The 19,425-nt window shown below is 37.8% G+C and overlaps 1 protein-coding gene and 1 pseudogene across 1 annotated transcript in view; one reads left to right on the top strand and one right to left on the bottom strand.

The window, feature by feature from the left end:
- Las (lipoyl synthase, mitochondrial) overlaps positions 1-19,425 on the top strand; it is a 194,874-nt gene that overhangs the window by 3,015 nt on the left and 172,434 nt on the right. The gene's annotated exons all lie outside the window — the stretch shown is intronic.
- On the bottom strand, positions 16,369-16,961 carry LOC150100685 (eukaryotic translation initiation factor 2 subunit 3, Y-linked pseudogene; annotated as a pseudogene).

Genomic DNA, 19,425 nt, shown 5'->3' on the forward strand with positions numbered 1-19,425 from the left:
GGGGATATTATAGAAACATTTAAGTTACTTAAAGGGTTTTATAGAATTGATGCAGATAAATGTTTCAGCACTTGGCTAGAAGGGCCAGAACAAAAGGTCATCCCTGAAAGTTGAATAAAGGTGTGGTTAGTAGGAGTGCGGGGACTAGATTTTTTGCTTGGAAAGTTGTGAATGAGTGGAATCGGTTGCCAGAGTCAGTTATGAGTGCTTTGTCTGTTAATGGGTTCAAGGAGAGGTATGATAGATTGTGTGGATAGTTTGGGCTCCAGCAGCGAGTCCAAACTATCCACACAATAATAAGAAGAAAAATACCGACCTCTGCAGCACACCGTTACTGTGTGCTGAAGAGGTCTGGTTTCCTCCTCCTTTGGGATACTGCACCCTCATATACAACTTTCTGATGCCTATCTGATAGCTAGTCACTGATCCAACTCATTAGTCTGTTATACAATCCCATTTCTTTCAATTTATTTAACAGCTTGCTGTGTGGCAGTCTGTCAAAAGCTTTTGCAAAATCTGTATATGCATCTCCCTTCTCCAAAACATTTGTCACCTTATTATAGTACATAAGTTATTAAAACATGATCTCCCTTTCACAAACCCATGCTTGCACCCAGACAGAATATAATACTGCTGCTATCAACCCATTTCTGTATCCTAGTTCTCACCAGCCTTTTCAGGATCTAAAGATCTTATGGTTAAGGTCTTTAGCAAGTTACCATATTATCTAACCTTTGATTCACCCATGTTACTAAAGTGCTGTATGTTTACATGGGTGGGATTATCATAAACACACACAAACTCCTCATATATGCACAGTGATTTCTTCAGTTATCTTATCCAGTTACATGGAGAAATTGATTTGCTGGTCATTTAATTGAAGGTATGGTTAAATCACTGTTCAGTTAAATAATATTATTCCAGGAGTCAGATGACATGTTAATACCTATTCAAAGATGAGTTAGCTGAAAGTTTAGTTATTTGAAGGTCAGATAATTATGAAAATTATCTGACCTTCCCTATTTGATCACAAAAGAAACGAAGAAATTCTGAAAGAATTAAACCAAGAACCAGTAATAGAAAAAATTAAAAAATATAAACATAAATGGATGGAACACATTCAAAGAATGAAAACAGAAAGATTACCAAAACAAGCCTTAAAGTACAAGCCATTAGGAAAAAGAAAACCAGGACATCCTCTTAAACGATTCAACAATGGCTTCTAAGGCTGGAACAGGCCATGCTGGACCTAAATCCTTGATATGCATGATGTTGATGATGATAAAAATTATGAAAAGCACTATGTATATAAAATGCATTCAACTGCTTTCGTTATACATCCTTGCTTATTTTATTATTGATTTCCATTTTTATAATTCACCATCTTCACTAAAAATGTTTTATAGGATTACTATTGAGATTGCAGTTTATGTTTCATATTTTCCTATCACTTTTCATAGTTTTAATCTTTTTATTAGTGATTTGCATGTCAAATTTGCTTTGAATACATTATTCTTATTATTTGTTTTCCATTTCTGTTTAATTTCCAACAGAACTCTCATTTTCCTATGTTAAAATTGGTTTGAATACTATTTATTATACTTCTATCTTGTACTTATATTTGTTTCCATAGTTAAGTTGCCATCTTCATTTTTGTTTTCAGTTTTGTTTAGATTACAGTCAAAACAACTATAGCTATGAGCCAAGTATATTGTGTATGCCTTTATCTGGGTGTTTTGCATGTTCTGCAAGATTAAAAAAAAAAAAATGTTTCTTGAAGCAAACACTCTGCCACCTCTGTATGAGACTGACTAATGAAATTTGAACCCAGACCATTTCAGCCAAAATGTATCATCATTAGTGCGAGTCAAATTGGCATCTCCTATGAAGATAAAATGCATTACCTTTATACAGGTTTACTAATTTTACAGTTTTTGCCTTTTTTTACTGTTGATTTTTATACCAAATTTGTTATATAATTTATTTATAAATGCATCATCATCAATTTCTTGATATGTATCCTCAAGAGGTGTCAGGCTAATCTGACTGCACTACATGATTATGTTTACATTATTAATAATCTCCTATCAACAATTTTCCTCCAAATTAGTCAAATATTGTCATATTTAACATTTCATTCTTCTTCACTTAGAAGAACCTTTTGGCCTTTTTTCTGTCATCTTAGCATCAAACACCTGTTTTGCTAACATTTCCTCTCCTATTCTGTTTAAGTGACCATACCACCTTAGATTATTCCTGCTCATACACTCTTGAATGCAAACAATGTCAAATTCCTTCTTATTGTCTTCATATTTAATATGATTCTGCTATTGATGGCATTTGTTCAGGTCTCTAATTTTTCTGAGAACTCTCATATCTGTGGTCTCTAATCTTTGATTAAGTGCTTTATTTCTAACCCAGCTCTCAGATCCATAACTTAAAACTGGTTTGAACACTGTCTTGAATAATAATAGTTTAGTGTTTTGCCTAATTTCTCTCTTATTCCATATACATTATTCAACTGGCTTTGCACCATATCATCTTTGCTTATTCTGTTGCTGTTTCCAGATTTAACTTACATCTTCCCTAAGAACTATGCCTAAATAGCTAAGTTAGAGAATCCTGAAGACCGACACTGAATGCGTTGGTTTGACATCTAAGAGCTAATTCATCTCTACTCTTATTTGTCAACTATATAGATCTCTTAATGTGAGAGCCTCCATAGCTCGGTCAGTATAGATGAAGCCCGCTGGTCAAAAAGACCTGGGTTCGATTCCCGTCTGTGACTTGAGGAACCTTTATCTATTCTCTTTCGACGAAAGGTGAGCTAGCTAGTCTCGTATGGAGGTAGAGCGTTTTTTCACTGGAAAACTCAGGTTTTTCGTCTCTCAGAACAGGCAAACCGGCCCAACACACACACACGGATTACAGTCAGGAATACCTAAGACCCAGCCATAGGCCTGATTCATCAGCTATGCCCGTCCTGAGCCCGGATAAAATTGGGGAGGGGAATTGAGACGGTTCCGTACTTCCCTGTAAAAAGGGACCTCACGACCATTGTATCATCATACGCTAAATAAATAACTTAATGTGATCAATATAGATGATGATAACAGCGAATAACAGTGTAGATAATGTACATCCTTGTCTTATACCTGATTTTATATCAAACCATCTTACTCTGTCCGATTCAGTTCTAATTTAAAATTTAAATATAAACTATGGATTTTTAAATTTTATGTTTATATAATGTTCCATTTACTCCATATTACTATAATGTTTGAAAAGCTTTTCCCTGGGCACCTTGCCATGGTCGGCTTGTCAAGAGCTCCTGAAAAGATTAGTAGTATTTTGTGTTAACATTAGATATTTTACTAGAATTTTAAGTAGTATTGTTTGCTTTTTGTTTCTTGGTGTGTCTGTGCAATTTTTGCGTGTTTTCTGTTATTTTAATTATTATTTTTAAGAAAAGATAGCGTACACATGGCACCGATAAAGAAAAAAATGGCAGCCAGATCGCCATGTTTGTTTAAGAGTTTTGATGTAAACGAATTTATGCAATGTGCTGTCTGTGAGATGTATGCCTTGCGAAGAGCGGTGGGAGTCTGGTTAGAAAGTGATAGTGGAGTTAATATGTGTAGAAAGTGTAAAGAGAATGAGGACTTCAAGCGTGTTTCGTGTGTCGAGAGTGATATCGTTAACGATAGTCAGAATGTAGAAAATGGCGGTGTGCTAGAGAATTGCATGGTAGTGCCAGATAGGTGTGAGAGCATCGCTGAAAGTGTAAATGAAGGTAGAAACACAGAAAGAATGGATGATTTGATCGATAATGAAAATGGTGAGATAAATGTGAGTAGCAAAATTGCCCTTTTGAATGGTGCGATACACAGAGCTAAAAGACAACTGGAGCGTATGGAAAAATGTGTGTTGAACGTACCGACAAATAACCGGCGGAAGTCTGTGACGGCAAATAATAGAATGTTCGTAAACGTCAATAAAATGAAGGAGCGAGTGCTGTATGGGGATTCGCTATTAAGTGGCGTAATAATTGAGAGTTTAACGAAGTCGTACCAGCCGGGTGCGAACATAAAGGACGTCAGCGAATCTATTCGACTGCAAAAACAGAGGGTGAAAGAGATGATAATCGTGGCAGGAATGAATGATTTGAAAGAGGACAAAATGGAAATGATAGAGGATGTGAGGGAGTTGTTTGAGGTGGCAAAAGAGAAGAGTGAGAGAGTTAGGATGGTGAGTATCTTACTGCGGTATGACAGCGAAGTGTTTAGAAGGAGGGCCATAATTGCCAATGACTTTATGCGTGGGTTATGCATGGAGAGTGGTGTGGAATTTGTGGATGTCTGGAATGAGTTCGATGGGCGAAAGGACTTATATAAGATGGATGGGTTACATTTGAATGGAGTTGGTGTACGGAGACTTGAAAGAGTGTTGATGAATGATGTGGAAGTGGATGTACAGACTCAGGGAAACTAGATTTATTAAGAGGGGGGGGGAGTAGATATGCAGACTTTAGGGGGGCAGTTAAGTGTATGAATAAGTATATTATGCCCGAGCGAGTACGACGGACAACAAATCAGAATGGGATAGTTAGTATAAGGCATCAAAGTAGGGATGGGACAAATGGGCTTCTGCGATTCATGTACACTAATGCCAGGAGTATTAGGAACAAGAAGGAAGAGTTTTTGGCCATGGTTGGCACTTCCAGGCCACAGGTTGTCAGTATTAGTGAAACATGGCTGACAGAAGATGATAAAGCTAGTGGGATTGAATGCGACAGGTATAGCGTGTTCAGGAGTGACAGGGTGAATAAAAAGGGGGGAGGAGTGTTATTGATGATAGCTGATGAGCTTCAGCCAAGGAGTATAGAAGTTGAACTGCAGGATGGGAAAAAAAGCACATTTGAGGCTGTTTGGTGTGAGATAGAATCTAGCAGAACAAAATATACAATTGGGTACTGCTATAGACCGGGTGATGGAGTGGATGGTGGGGATAGTATGCATAAGCAAATAGAAGAAATGAGTGGAAGGAGGGTAATTATTATGGGTGATTTCAATTATGGTAACATTGACTGGAAAGAGGAGAGGGCACATGGGAGGAAGGAATTGGATTTTATGCGGTTATTAAGGGACAACTATCTACGGCAACATCTATTGGAAAATACCAGGGGGCAGAGAGTGCTGGACCCAGTAATTGCAACTGAGAATCTGGCTGTAACGAACATGACCATGTTGCCACCAATTGGTGAGAGTGACCATAAGGTCATGACTTGGGAGGTGGCTAAAGGAGTCGAATTTACAATTAAGACAGGGTACATGGGGTGCTTAAGGGTCAAAGCTGTATAACTGAGAGGAGACCTCCACATAGCCTTTAAAGGAATGTGGAGAACTGACCAGGGCTTCTGACCTAATGTCCAATCCTCACCTTCTCATGGTGCACCCTGTTGGGTATCTACTTGGATACTGAACGGACGAGGATGGGCTGGCAATTTGGGATTTAGCCGACCAAATTGTATTCTTATTGGTTAAACCAAAATGTAGAATGATGGAACAACATGACAAAATTTCATGCAGGCTGGGGCGTCACCCGGTTAAACAAGACCCCCGTTGTTTTCGCCAGGGAACCAGGGCGAACAGCGAAAAGTCAGCTACTGGAACAAATCTGAAAATAAACCCCAACTCAACATCACCAGAGTTAAAGATCGGTACTATCAACGTAAGAAGCCTGAATGACAAAGAAATGGAGCTAGCTGAGGAATTAGATAAGTACCAGATCGACATAATAGGGGTGACGGAAACAAAAAAGACCAAAACTCGTGAGATCTTTCTGAGCAATAAATAAAAAATGTTATATTCAGGCAATGACAATCAAGGAAAAGAAGGAGTAGCCATAGTATTCAACACAAAATACGAGGCTAATCTTCTTGAATGGCAGTCAGTCTCAAGTAGAGTAATGTGGGCAAATATGAGAATGGGGAACTGGACAATGAGACTTATTTGTGCCTATGGTCCCACAGAAGGTTTTACTAAGGTAGAAGTGGAGGAATTTTTTGAGGCTTTAGAAAAAACAACTGACACAATGAAAAATGAAAAGTTGGTCCTTGTTGGGGATCTAAATAGCAGAGTAGGAAATGATTGTGAGACATACAAAAATATTTTGGGAAAATTTGGAGAAAAGAGCAAAGCTAATAATAATGGCAAATATCTGTTGGATTTCTGCTCAGGACATGGACTGGTTATTACTAACACCATGTTCCAACATAAAAATGTGCACAAATTCACATGGAGAGAAGAGGCTAGGAATAAGAAAAGTCTCATTGACTATGTTATTGTTGATAGTGATGTTTTCTCCAGGGTGCAGGACACCAGAGTGTACAGAGGATTTGAAATTGGAAGTGATCACTATTTAGTCTTGAGCAGGATAAAATTGAATTTCATATTGAAAAGAATAACATGTAAGAAAGTTTTAAAGCGAATAAAAGTTGAGCAGCTCTCAGATGTGAACTGTAGGCTAAAATACACAAAGATTATTGAAGAAAAAATGAAAGAGTTTGAGAACAGGAATCAAACCTTGGAGATTCAGTGGCAAACTCTGAAGAAAACATTGATTGATTCTGCCAGAGAGGCATGTGGTGAGGTTATCTGTAAGGATAAAAAAATCAGAACTCACTGGTGGACACAGGAAGTTAAAGAGGCAGTGAAGGAAAAGAAGAAAGCATACCAAAAGTTCCTGTCAAATAAGTCAGCTTGTGCTCTTAGAGAATATAGAGACAAATGCAAGAATGCTAAACAGTGTGTAAAACTAGCTAAACAAAAGTCATGGGAGGACTTTGGCAAGAATATAGAAAATAAATATCAAGAAGGTGGCAAAATATTCTGGAGGTTGTTGAAGAAGCTTAAGAATGGAGAAAAGAGTGCTGTAAAAGGAATTAGAGATGATAAAGGTGACATGAAAACTGGAGAAAAAGATATCCTTGAAGTATGCAGTAATTACTTTGAAAAACTGCTAAATGAAACAAGCAGTGATGACAGCACAGTGGTAAAAAACACTGACCAGGCATGGAGTCAGGAATACATATCCATACTAGAAGTAGAAAAAGCCATCAAAGGCTTGAAATGTGGAAAGGCAGCAGGAGTAGATGATATTCAACCAGAAATGCTGAAGTATGGTGGTATAAGAGTCTTACAGTGGCTACACTGCATAGTTCAGAAAGCCTGGACAGAGGGACGATTTCCCGATGATTGGAGTAGAGCTCTCATAGTACCCATATATAAAAAGGGAAATAAAACTGAATGTGAGAATTACAGAGGTATTTCCCTACTGAGTGTTCCTGGCAAGATCTATGCAAGTATACTTGAGAAACGGTTGAGAAGAATTGTGGAAGAAAAGCTTGGTGAAGAACAAGCTGGATTCAGGCCAAATAGAGGCTGTCAGGATCAGATCTTCACTTTACGACAAATAGTCGAGAAAGCATGGGAATATAACAAAGATCTGTATTTAAGTTTGTCGATCTGGAAAAGACATATGACAAGGTGCCAAGAGAGAAACTATTCAATACGCTTCAGTTATATGGTGTCAATGGGGCAGTATATCAAGCAATACTTAGTCTTTATTTGAGTTGTAAGTCAGCAGTTAGAATTGAAGGAAGTACAGGAAGATGGTTTAATGTTAAATCTGGTGTGAGACAAGGATGTACATTATCCCCTCTGTTATTCATTATCTATATGGATACATTATGAAGGAAAGTGGTATTAAACATGATATCAAAATTGGAGATGTTAATGTCAGCTGTTTGCTTTATGCGGATGATGTTATACTTCTAAATAAATCTGCTACAAGTCTGCAAGATTCTCTGACTAAATTGAATAGCTGTTGTAATAGATATGGTATGAAGGTCAGCAATAAAAAGACAAAGACAATGAAAATAGGCAGAATCATTGAAAATGTCAACTGTGTTGTGAATGGAGAACCTGTGGAACAAGTAAAACATTTCAGCTATTTAGGCACGATTTTTACTGAAGATGGTAATTAAATATAGAAATAAACAACAGAATCAGTATGGTGGGAAGTCAATTGAATAAATTCATATGGAATAAGAGAGAAATCAGTCGGAACACTAAATTAGCTGTGTACAAGACAGTGTTCAAACCAGTTTTAACTTATGGATCTGAGAGCTGGGTCAGAAGTAAAACACTTGACCAAAGACTAGAGACCACAGATATGAGAGTCCTGAGAAAGATTATAGGCATGAACAGATGACATCAATGGCAATATCATATTAAAAACGAGGATATTAGGAAAGAACTTGACATTGTCAGCATCCAGGAATGCGTTAGCAGAGCTAATCTTAGGTGGTATGGTCACTTAAACAGAATGGGCGAGGAAAGATTAGCAAAACAAGTGTTCTCTGCCAGGTTGGCAGCAAAACGACCCAGAGGAAGACCAAGATATAGGTGGATTGATACGGTACAAAATGCTTTAGACGATAGAAATATAAGATCTGATAATGTTGGAGTCTTGACAAGTAACAGACTGATTTGGAGGAAAATTGTAGATAGGAAATTAATAATGATGTAATTTTTTTCATGTAGTACTATCATATCCTGTACATCCCTTGAGGGTACATGGCAGGAATTTGATGATGATGATAGGGTACATTTGGAATTAATAATTACCGGGCTGGTAAGTATGACAAGCTTAGGTGTGTGCTTGGCTCAATGCCATGGCATGTAAAACTGCAAGGGCTGGATGTTGATAGTGCATGGGAGGTGGTTAAGAACTGTTTGCAGGAGGCAATGGTTGACTGTATACCAAGAGTCCGAATAATAAATCAAGTAGGGGTTAAATGGATGAATAACACTATTAAGCTTGAGCTGAAAAAAAAAGAAACAATTGTGGAGGGAATTTAAGGAGAAGGGTGACCATCAGGCACAGGAACAGTATAAAGCTCAGGCCAGGATGGTAACAAGGGTGGTAAGAAAAGCAAAAGCAGATTACGAAAGGAAATTGGCCACGCAGGCTAAAGAGAATCCCAGACAGTTTTTTCAATATGTTGCAAGTAAAAGGAAAAATGCTGAGGGTAGGGAGGTAACCGAATCAGTCGATATTGTGGAATTACTGAGCGAGCGCTTTGCAAGAGTATATCATCCAGGTGGTGACTTTGCAGGAATGGAAGAACCAACAGCTTATACTGGAATTGTGATGAATGAAGTAGAGGTAACTAGTCTATTACAGAACCTCAATGTCAATACATCTGTGGGATTGGATGGTATACCAGCTCGTGTCGTACGTGAAGTGGCCAAAGAATTGTCAGTGCCCTTGACCATTTTGTTTAATTTGAGCCTCAGGACTGGGTCAGTCCCAAGGGGGTGGAAAGAGGGGAAAATAGTTCCACTGCACAAAGGTGGTTCCAAGGCTGCTGTTGAAAATTACCAGCCAATCAGCATAACAGGAATCATTATCAAGGTCTTAGAGAAAATAGTCAAGAGGAAAATACAAGATTGGATAGAAGAAAATGGGATACTGTATCGGGGACAGCATGGTTTTGTGAAGGGTAGGTCATGCCTCAGTAACTTGCTCACGTATTATAACACAGTGACGGCTGAACTGGATAAGGTTAATGGGTTTACAGTGATTCTACTGGACTTTGCTAAGGCCTTTGACAGGATACCACATGGAATTCTAATCAGTAAATTGCAGCATATGGGAATGGACATAGGGTTGGTGAGATGGATAGAAGGGTGGTTGACGGAGAGATATCAGAGAGTGGTTTACTCAGGAGTAGAGTCCACAAGACGGCCTGTGACTAGTGGTGTGCCACAAGGATCTGTTCTTGGACCACTGCTGTTTAATTTGTTCATTAATGATATAGGAAAGGATCTGAGAGGAACAGTTCATTTGTTTGCGGATGATGCGAAGTTGGGTAGGGCAATAGTGAATGCAGATGACGTCAAAATTTTGCAGAATGATTTGGATAGATTGGAGGTCTGGGCCAAGGAGAATGGATGTCAATTTAATGTGGCAAAATGTAAGGTTATGCATTTTGGAGTGAAAAGAGTGGCGGCATTTTAATGCATTGGTGGAACCGTGCTCCAGGAAATTGATGAGGCACGAGATTTAGGAGTGTTGGTGGATAAGGAATTGAAATTTAGGGGACACATTGCAAAAGTGGTCAAATCAGCTCATCAAATCACTTGGTTGCTGAAGAATACGTTGACAAGCAGGTTATTGTTCGTCTGTATCGAGCCTTGATAAGACCCCATCTCGACTACTGTGCTCAGATTTGGTCACCTAGGTTTCTTCTTGATGGGGAGGAGGTGGAGAGGATCCAGAGGCGAGTGACCAAGAAGATAGCAGGTCTATGGAATGAACCGTATGAGAACAGGTTGAGGATTTGTGGGTTGCAAAAATTGGTTGATAGGTGGAGGAGGGGAGATATGATCGAGACATTCAAATTACTGAAGGGTTTCTATAAAATTAATTCAGAAGATATTTTTGAGAACAGGGCTGGTTGTGGGAGGACTAGGGGACATCCATGGAAACTGAGCAAAAGTGTGGTTAGTAAAGGTGTTAGAGCTAGGTTCTTTACTTTTAGAGTAGTGAATGAGTGGAATGCGCTCCCTGAGTCTGTGGTGGATGCTGTGACAGTGAATGAGTTTAAGGCGAGGTATGATAGATACTGTATGAATGTCGAATAGTTGTGATGAATATGATTTGGGGCCTCCATCGATGAGTCTAATGACTCCCTGGAGTTGCCCGTAATAATAGTAATAATAATAATAGTGATATACCTTTTCTAGACCTACAAAACTTAGTAGATGCTTGTCATATTCCTGTGATTTCTCAACTATTTGTTGTAAAGTGAAAATTTGATCCTTACCCAAATCCATATTGTTCTTCTCCCAGTTTCTCTTCCACATTTTTTCTCAGCATCTTTTCAAACTTGCATAAATCTTACCTGCAACACTTAGCAGAGAAATTCCTGTGTAATTTTCACATTCAGATTTATTTCCTTTTTTTATAGATGGGAACTTTGAGAGTCCTACTCCAATCATCTGGAATTCGACCCCAGGCTCTCTGAATTATGCAGTGTAGCCACTGCAAAATTTTATACTTCCATATTTCAGCATTTCTGGTCAAATATCATCTAATCTAGCTGCCTTTACGCATGTCAAATATTTCATGGTATTTGAGAGTCACTTAAAGGATCAAAGCCAAATAATTAGGAGGAGACCTCCACATTGACTTTAAGGAATGCAGAAAACCAACTGGGACTCCTGACCTAATATCCAATCTTTATCTTCACATGGGCTGGTAATTTGAGAGACTGCTGACCAGAGCTCTATTGGCTTAAGCCACAAATAATATGATGGGACTTCTAAACTCTTGATGACATATATTATTTAAATAAATGATGATTTATTAAAAGGATAACATCATCTACAAACAATAAAGAAATCAATATTTCCTGTTTTAATATTAATATCACTTTCATTAATCTTCTTGGCTGATACCTGAAGCAAATTTGAAAAATGCTATGTAATTTTTATAATTATTTTCTACCTTGTAATCCTTATTTTCAAGTTAGGCAGCATATTTAATAACACAAAAGTAATGCTTGATTTTCTTTCAATATGTTTCAACCGTGGACAAGAAATTTCACTAAGAGACTAATGGCACCACAACAGTAATTACAACACATTCTAGAAATATGTATATAAAAACTGCATACAGAGGTAGAGGGTTTTTTCACCAGGAAACTCGAATTTTTCATCCCCCAGAACAGGCAAACAGGCCCCGTGAGCACACACGGATTAGAGTCAGGAATACCCAAGACCAAGCCATAGACCTGATTTGTCAGCTATGCAGTTCAATAATTAATTTAAGAAAACAATAAATATGTAGGTGGAGAAATTTAAAATGACTTGAGTGTTAATGATAGAGTAGTTTCAAACTAGTCAGTTACCGTATGAACTTCTAAATTAAGCAGGAGTTGCAGACAAAGAAAAGGTTGTAGAGGGAATATACAGAAAAAGGTGATCAGCATGTCCATGATGGTAAGGATGACTGAAGCTAATTATGAGAGAAAGCTGGCTGATGAGGCCAAAAAATATACTAAAGAGTTATTTTGCTATGTAACAAGTAAAAGGAGAGATGACCATAGAAGAATGACTTTTAAAAAGTGCCTATGGTGGGGAGGCAACTGAAGCAAACCAAACAGTTGAATTACTGAATAATCATTTTGCAAGGATAGTCCATCTAGGTGGTGATGTTGAACACAGGATGTAACATTGGCTGATAGGAGAATAGAGGTTGAAGAGGTGTGCTTAGAATATTGCAGAACCTCAATGCGAACAAAGGCATGGGATTAGATGCCATGTCTGGCTGTGTATTATGATAATGTGCAAGGGAATTATCAGCTTTCTGACCAAGCTGTTTAGTTTAAGCCTCAGTACTAGGGAGGTGCAAATGGATTGGAAAGAGGGAAAAATATTCCCACTGAATAAAGGTGGCTTCCAAGACAGAAGTAGAAAATTATAGGCCAATTAGCATCTCAAGAGTGATGGTTAAGGTATTACAGAAATTAGTAAAAGACAGTATTCAGGACTGGGTGGAGAGGAATATAATACTTTATAAACCTCAACATGGTTTTGTGAATGATAAGTCTTGCCTTAGTAATGTGCTTACTTTTTTATAATAAAGTGACAAAGGATATGGGAAATGGCTACTCAGTGTTACTGCTGAACTTTGCAAAGGCATTTGACAAAATTCCTGGTTAAAGGTTGAAACCAGTCTAGGTAGTGGCCCATCACATTATACACATCTGAAATGGTGTGCTTTGCATTATGGGATACTAAAGCAATTGATGTGAAGTCAGACTATATACAAATAGCCTGGCCGTGAAGATTCTTCACACACATACATTGTTTGCTTACACTTGGATAAAATGATTAAACTAAAAATGCAATTCCTTGACATCTTTAATTTACAATATAACCAAGTTATTATTATTATTACGGGCAACTCCAAGGAGTCCTTAGACTCATCGAGGGAAGCCCTGAACATCATGTCAAGGACAACTATTCAACATCCACACAGCATCTATCATACTTTGCCTTGAACTCACTCACAGTCATGGCACCCACAACAGACTCTGGCAGCTTATTCCACTCATTCACCACTCTCCAAGTAAAAAACCTAGTTGTAACACCCTTGCTAACCATACTCTTGCCCAGTTTCCATGGATGGCCCCTAGTCCTCCCACACCAGTTCTATTCTGAAAAATATCCTCTGAATTAATTTTATAGAAACCTTTCAATAATTTGAATGTCTCAATCATATCACCCCTTTTCCACCTATCAACCAATTTCTGCAACCCACAAATCTACAACCTGTTCTCATAAAGTTCATTCCATAGACTTGCTATCATCTTGATCACTCACCTCTGGATCCTCTCCACCTCCTTCCCATCAAGAAGAAATGGTTCCTACATTCCTGCAATATCACCACCTGGATGATATACTCTTGCAAAGTGCTCACTCAGTAATTCCACTATATAAACTGATTCAGTTACCTCTCTACCATCGGCATTCCTTAAAATCATTCTGTATACATTTTTTCTTTTACTTGCAGCATATCGAAAAAACTGCTTGGGATTCTCTTTAGCTTGAGTGCTAATTTCCTTTCATAATCCGCTTTTGCTTTTCTTACCACACTTGTTACCCTTCTGGCCTGTGCTTTATATTGTTTATGGGTCTGCAGGTCACCTTTCTCCTTAAATTCCCTCCACAGTTGTTTCTTTTTTTGCAGCTCACCCTACTTGATTTACTGTTTGAACTCTAGGTATGCAGTCAGCCATTACCTCCTTCAAACGCTCTTTTACTGCTTCCCATGCACTATCAACCTCCAGCCCTTGCAGTTTTACATGCCATGGCACTGAACCAAGCAATCTCCTAAGCTTGTCATACTTACCAGCCTGGTAATTCCACATGTACCCTTTCTTAATTGAAAATTCCACACATTTACTGTGGGAAAACACTTAGTGTGGATGGGAAAAAAAATTGAACAAACTTTCAAACATATATGGTAATAAATATTGGAAGTTTTTTTCCCCTTGGTTAGACTAAAATAAATTTAGTTTAATCCTTTATCCAAGTGTAAGCAAACAAAGTTTGCGCCTGAAGTATCTTCAGGACTGAGGCAACTCGTGGTAAAGGTGGACCAAGCTCTCATCACTACTTGTCTTAGTATCTCCCATAATGCAAAGCATATCTCCTTGCGGACATGTATAATGCTATGCATTAAGGGAAGGGCCACTACCCAGACCAGTTTCAACCTTTATTGAGGTCTCATCAGTGGGAGCCAGACCCAGAGGTGGTGATACTAAGGTGGAAGCAATGGAGAAGTAATATTTACCTATACGAGTTGCCAAAAGGTGTCTCACCTTATTATTAAATTACAGCAATCCCTTGATTAATGTGCCTAATGCATTCTTTAAAACAGGCGCATTAATCAAAAGCACACTAATCAAATATAATAACCTATGGGAAAAAGTATAATTCATTCCTCAAATTTCTTTTTTGATCCTTGATTTTTTTTTTTTTTTATAAAAGAATTAAGGTCCAGTTAGAGGAAAACCATGAAGCTGAAAACAATAAAACATATTCAGAATATAAATTCATTATTCTGCTTCTTAACAAAGAATTGAGCTAACGTAGTTTGGCCGGCATTCTATTTCTTTTTTACATACAACTATTGGTAGGGCCCTATTGCCTCTTCTGCAAATTTTACAGCTTCTCTCTTCATCAGAGTCAGTGGCTAAGCATTTCTGCTTAAAAACTTCAGTTGCACGAAAAATATTTTCAATTTGTTTCTGTGAAATATCTTTGGGTTTGTCAATGATTCAATTTTCTTCATATTCTTCAGGATCTTCCCACTGTGCATCTAAATTTAGCGATGCAGTATTTAGCTGGTCGGAATCACTCAATTTCTCAGAATGAGTTTTAGTTAGCTTAGATTCATTTGAAAAGCCTCTAAAATCATTTGCACAATGTGGAAGATTGTGTTTCCAAATGGCTTGCATATTTCATTTTGTAATTTCATTCGACTCTGTGACTTTATATTCAGGCTGAGATTTCTCTGATCTGGCCAGAAAAGGCTTGGAAAGTATTCGGTTCCAAAAAAAAAAAAAAAAAGCCGGTTTCATCGACATTAAATATTTTTTGGTCATAATATCCCCTTTCTTACACAATTTTCTTCAAAATCTCTGGATAATTTGCAGCCACCTCTTTATCTGCACTCGCAGCTTTGCCTTTGATTAGAACATTACCTAGGCTATTTCTCAAACCACCCATCACTAACGTGGAATTCTTCTTTTCCATCATTGGTAGCCCTTTCTTTCAATGTTACAAAGAGATAGTTAGCCATAAAGAATATAGAGATAGAAAATTTTAAAAATCTGTAACATTTATTTTTGAGATGTATGTAGACGCACTAATCGAATTTGGGTATCAAAAAAAAAATGACGTACTAATCGGAGGCTCGTTAATCGAGGGATTGCTGTACTCTGGATTTCAAGAAAGATGTTGGAAGTTTTTTTTTCCCACTTGGTTAGACTATAATAAATTTAGTTTAATCCTTCATCCAAGTGTAAACAAACAAAGTTTGCGCCTGAAGTATCTTCAGGACTGAGGCAACTCGTGGTAAAGGTGGACTAAGCTTTCATCACTACTTGTCTTAGTATCCCAGATCGCTATCCAGATCGGTTTTGACCTTTATTCAGGTCTCATCAGTGGGAGCCAGACCCAGAGGTGGTTATACTAAGGTGGAAGCAATGGAGAAGTCATATTTATCTATACAAGTTGCATATTTACATATTTAGCTACACGAGTTACATATTTACCTATATGCGTCATGAAGATACTTCAGGTGCAAACATTGTTTGCTTACACTTGGATAAAGGATTAAACTAAATTTATTATAGTCTAACCAAGTGGGGGGGGGGGGAAAACTTCCAACATCTTTCTCTAAATCCAGAGTAATTTAATAATAAGGTGAGACACCTTTTGGCAACTCGTATAGATAAATATGACTTCTCCATTGCTTCCAGCTTAGTATCACCACCTCTGGGTCTGGCTCCCACTGATGAGACCTCGATAAAGGTCGAAACTGGTCTGGGTAGTGGCCCTTCCCTTAATGCATAGCATTATACATGTCCACAAGGAGATATGCTTTGCATTATGGGAGATACTAAGACAAGTAGTGATGAGAGCTAGGTCCACCTTTACCACGAGTTGCCTCAGTCCTGAAGATACTTCAGGCGCAACACTTGGATAAAGGATTAAACTAAATTTATTATACTAAATCAATCTTATTCTGAAGAATTAAAATGTGTTTGAGTTTCATAATTTCTATAGCTGCTAAGTGCGCTGTGGTTTGAGGCTGTGGACAAGACTCGTTACCAGCAATCAAAAGTAAAGCAGCATCCATCACAGTAGCACCATTTAACATTGTGGCCATGAGAATATCATGATCAGGACAGTCAACAAAAGATACGTGCCTCAACAATCTAAATCTTCCAGGACAAAATTAATTCTATCATAAGGAAAGTCATCTTCCTTACTGCTTCCTGCTGAACGATAACAAGCAGGACAAGGACAGTTTTCACAGTCACATTTATATATCTTTGCATTTGCATAGCCAAGTTTGATTGTAATATTTCTTTCTAATTCATTCTTAAATCTGACAGTCTGTACACCTGAAATGGCTTTAACAACTGTGGATTTTCCATGAGCCACATGTCCAATGGTTCCAATATTAATTGTTGCTTGTCTACTGATGACTTCAGGGATAAGTGGTGTGAGTTCACTAACATTTAATTTTGACAGATCTTGTTTTTTCAGCTGAGACTGTCCTTGCAATGATACCGTTTCACCACCTGCCATCTTGAAAAGCTGGCAGATGGTGAAACGTTGAGTCCAAATAGTCATATGTGGGCACTGCCGAGGCCATAATTTGCAGAGAAGTTGGATGAAATTCTTCATCTGTATACAGTTTGGTAACAAATCCATTACTGTATATTCCATGTCCCTCCCAAGTTCAACTCAGCTTAAAATAACAATTATGAAAAGTCAAGCAAAAAAGAAATAGATTGTGTGAATAAAGGCAAATCTCCTGAAGTCTTCTGGATTCACTTCACAAATAGACATAGTCTTAGTTCCAACCTCAACAATGTACCTTTCCTCAATTTCCTAATGTTCCAACTTCAGTAATGGACTTTTCCTAACAGAAACTGAAATTTCACCTTCTTAAAGCATACTCATCTCAGTTTTTTCATTTATGCATTCTTTGACTCATTTAATCTCAAAAGTCACATTTGTGCATATCTTTGTGCTAATATATCATGTTAGAGAGTTTTGAGCCTATAATCTTCTTTGGCTAAAAATCTCTGTCCCATTTGTGTGTAGAGGCTTACTACCAGGCCACCTACAACTGCCCTTAGAGAGCGCTCCACCTAGATAGGACTTTAGTGTCACCCATGTGGTTGGGCTTAGTATTGTATAATATTTGTGTTCATGTTACATTAGTTGTTTTTGTAATCCCTGAAGATGTCCTAGTGACTAGGACAAAATATAGGAAGTATTAAACCTTTGTTAATCTTTTCTGAGTGCTGTATACATTCCATTAAGCCTCCAACATCTGTCCCATTCAATCGCATTCATTTGGATTTCTGTTGCTCTCTCCTGATGCCAATAACTGCCTTGAACTTTTTTTTGATTTCCTTTTATATTTTTACTACTCAATTTTCCTAGCTTTAGCAAATGCACAGATCAAGCAGGGAGAGATGCTGAGATGTTTATTACCACCAGTGATCTTACACAAATTATTTATGTGCCATTCAGAACAACGCTGATTAACAGACAGTTTATATTTCTTCCTCACTAACAGTCCCTCTAACTATACTGTAGGCGTTGTTTCCTCTCAGCAATTCAGGCCATAATCTAGTGTTGATTTCTTCTCCCATGGAGCATTCTCACACAGTCACTCTTGTCCATTGTTATCTGAATTATTGGATTCTTGGATTATTGTTTTCAGTCTTCTGACTCAAATATTGTGCTGAGCACATCAGCAATTCTTCTTGGTGTGAAAAACATTTATTCCGCATTTCACTTGAAATTCTCATCCTTATATAAGCTTTGGTTCTCCAAGAAGTGTATAAAGACACTGTTTATGGGCACTCTTCTCCTTCGTTTTTGACAATTAAGAAATGGGCTACCGAGTTTAAACACGGCCATACCAGCCTTGAAGATGATCCAAGTGAAGGATGTCCAAAAAGTGTAACCACACCAGAAATCATTGATTAAGTGCACAATATGGTATTGGATGACTGGCAAGTCAAAGTGCATGAAATTGCTGAGACTATAAGCATTTCAAAAGAGCGTGTAGGATATATTTTGCATGAAGAATTGCAAATGAAAAAGCTTTGCTCAAGATGGGTGCCACGCTTGCCCACAGCAGATCAAAAATGCACTCGCATGAAAATCTCTGAACAGTGCTTGGAGCATTTTAACAAGAATAAAACTGATTTTGTGTGTCGATTTATTACTATGGATGAGACTTGGATTCACCATTACACACCAGAATCCAAACAGTAGTCAAAACAGTGGACAGAAGCCAGTTGTTCAGTGCCAAAGAAGACAAAGTCGGTTCCATCAGCAGGAAAGGTCATGGCATTGGTGTTTTGGGATGCTAAAGGCATTTTGTTTATTAATTATCTTGGAAAGGGTAAAACAATACATGGGGAATATTATTCCGATCTTTTAACTAGACTAGCTGTAGAGGGGTATTTTGCAGATCTTACTGAGAATCACTACAAAGGTGCGGGATAATGGCACTGGAGCATCACTGGAATAAATGTATTAGTCTTAAGGGTGATTATGTTGAAAAATAAAAATAATTTTGAAATTATAAATTCGTTTTTTCATTGTTAGGCCGAGAACTTTTGAGACCACCCTCATACTTGTTAAAAATTGGATCCATGTTAATATAAATATTTTTGCTTAATATCTCTCAAGGAATCATCCCCCGAAGTTTGGAATTTCTCTTCAATAATTCATTTATTTGTAACATTATGTTTGTATAAGTAAGTATATATAATATAAGAAACTTCTGTACAAGTTACAACTAAATCTAGGTGATTGCCACCAGTGTGAGGATTTCTGTGAGGAGAGGGTATATTGCGGAACTACAAGGCTAGTGATTATGGAGAGCTCAGAACACAGTTTGCAGGTGTAGCATGGAATGAGGAGCTTGCTGGAAAGGAGATCAGTGCAGCTTGGGGAATATTCAAGAACTATCTAGTAGAAGCATTGTCTAAATGTATCCAATGGTCTGAAGGTTAAATACGGTAGA

The sequence above is a fragment of the Typopeltis vanoorti genome, chromosome 12 (genome assembly GCF_054136105.1).
Source record: "Typopeltis vanoorti isolate ZY-2024b chromosome 12, IOZ_Tvanoo_1.0, whole genome shotgun sequence".
Classification (NCBI taxonomy): Eukaryota; Metazoa; Arthropoda; class Arachnida; order Uropygi; family Thelyphonidae; genus Typopeltis; species Typopeltis vanoorti.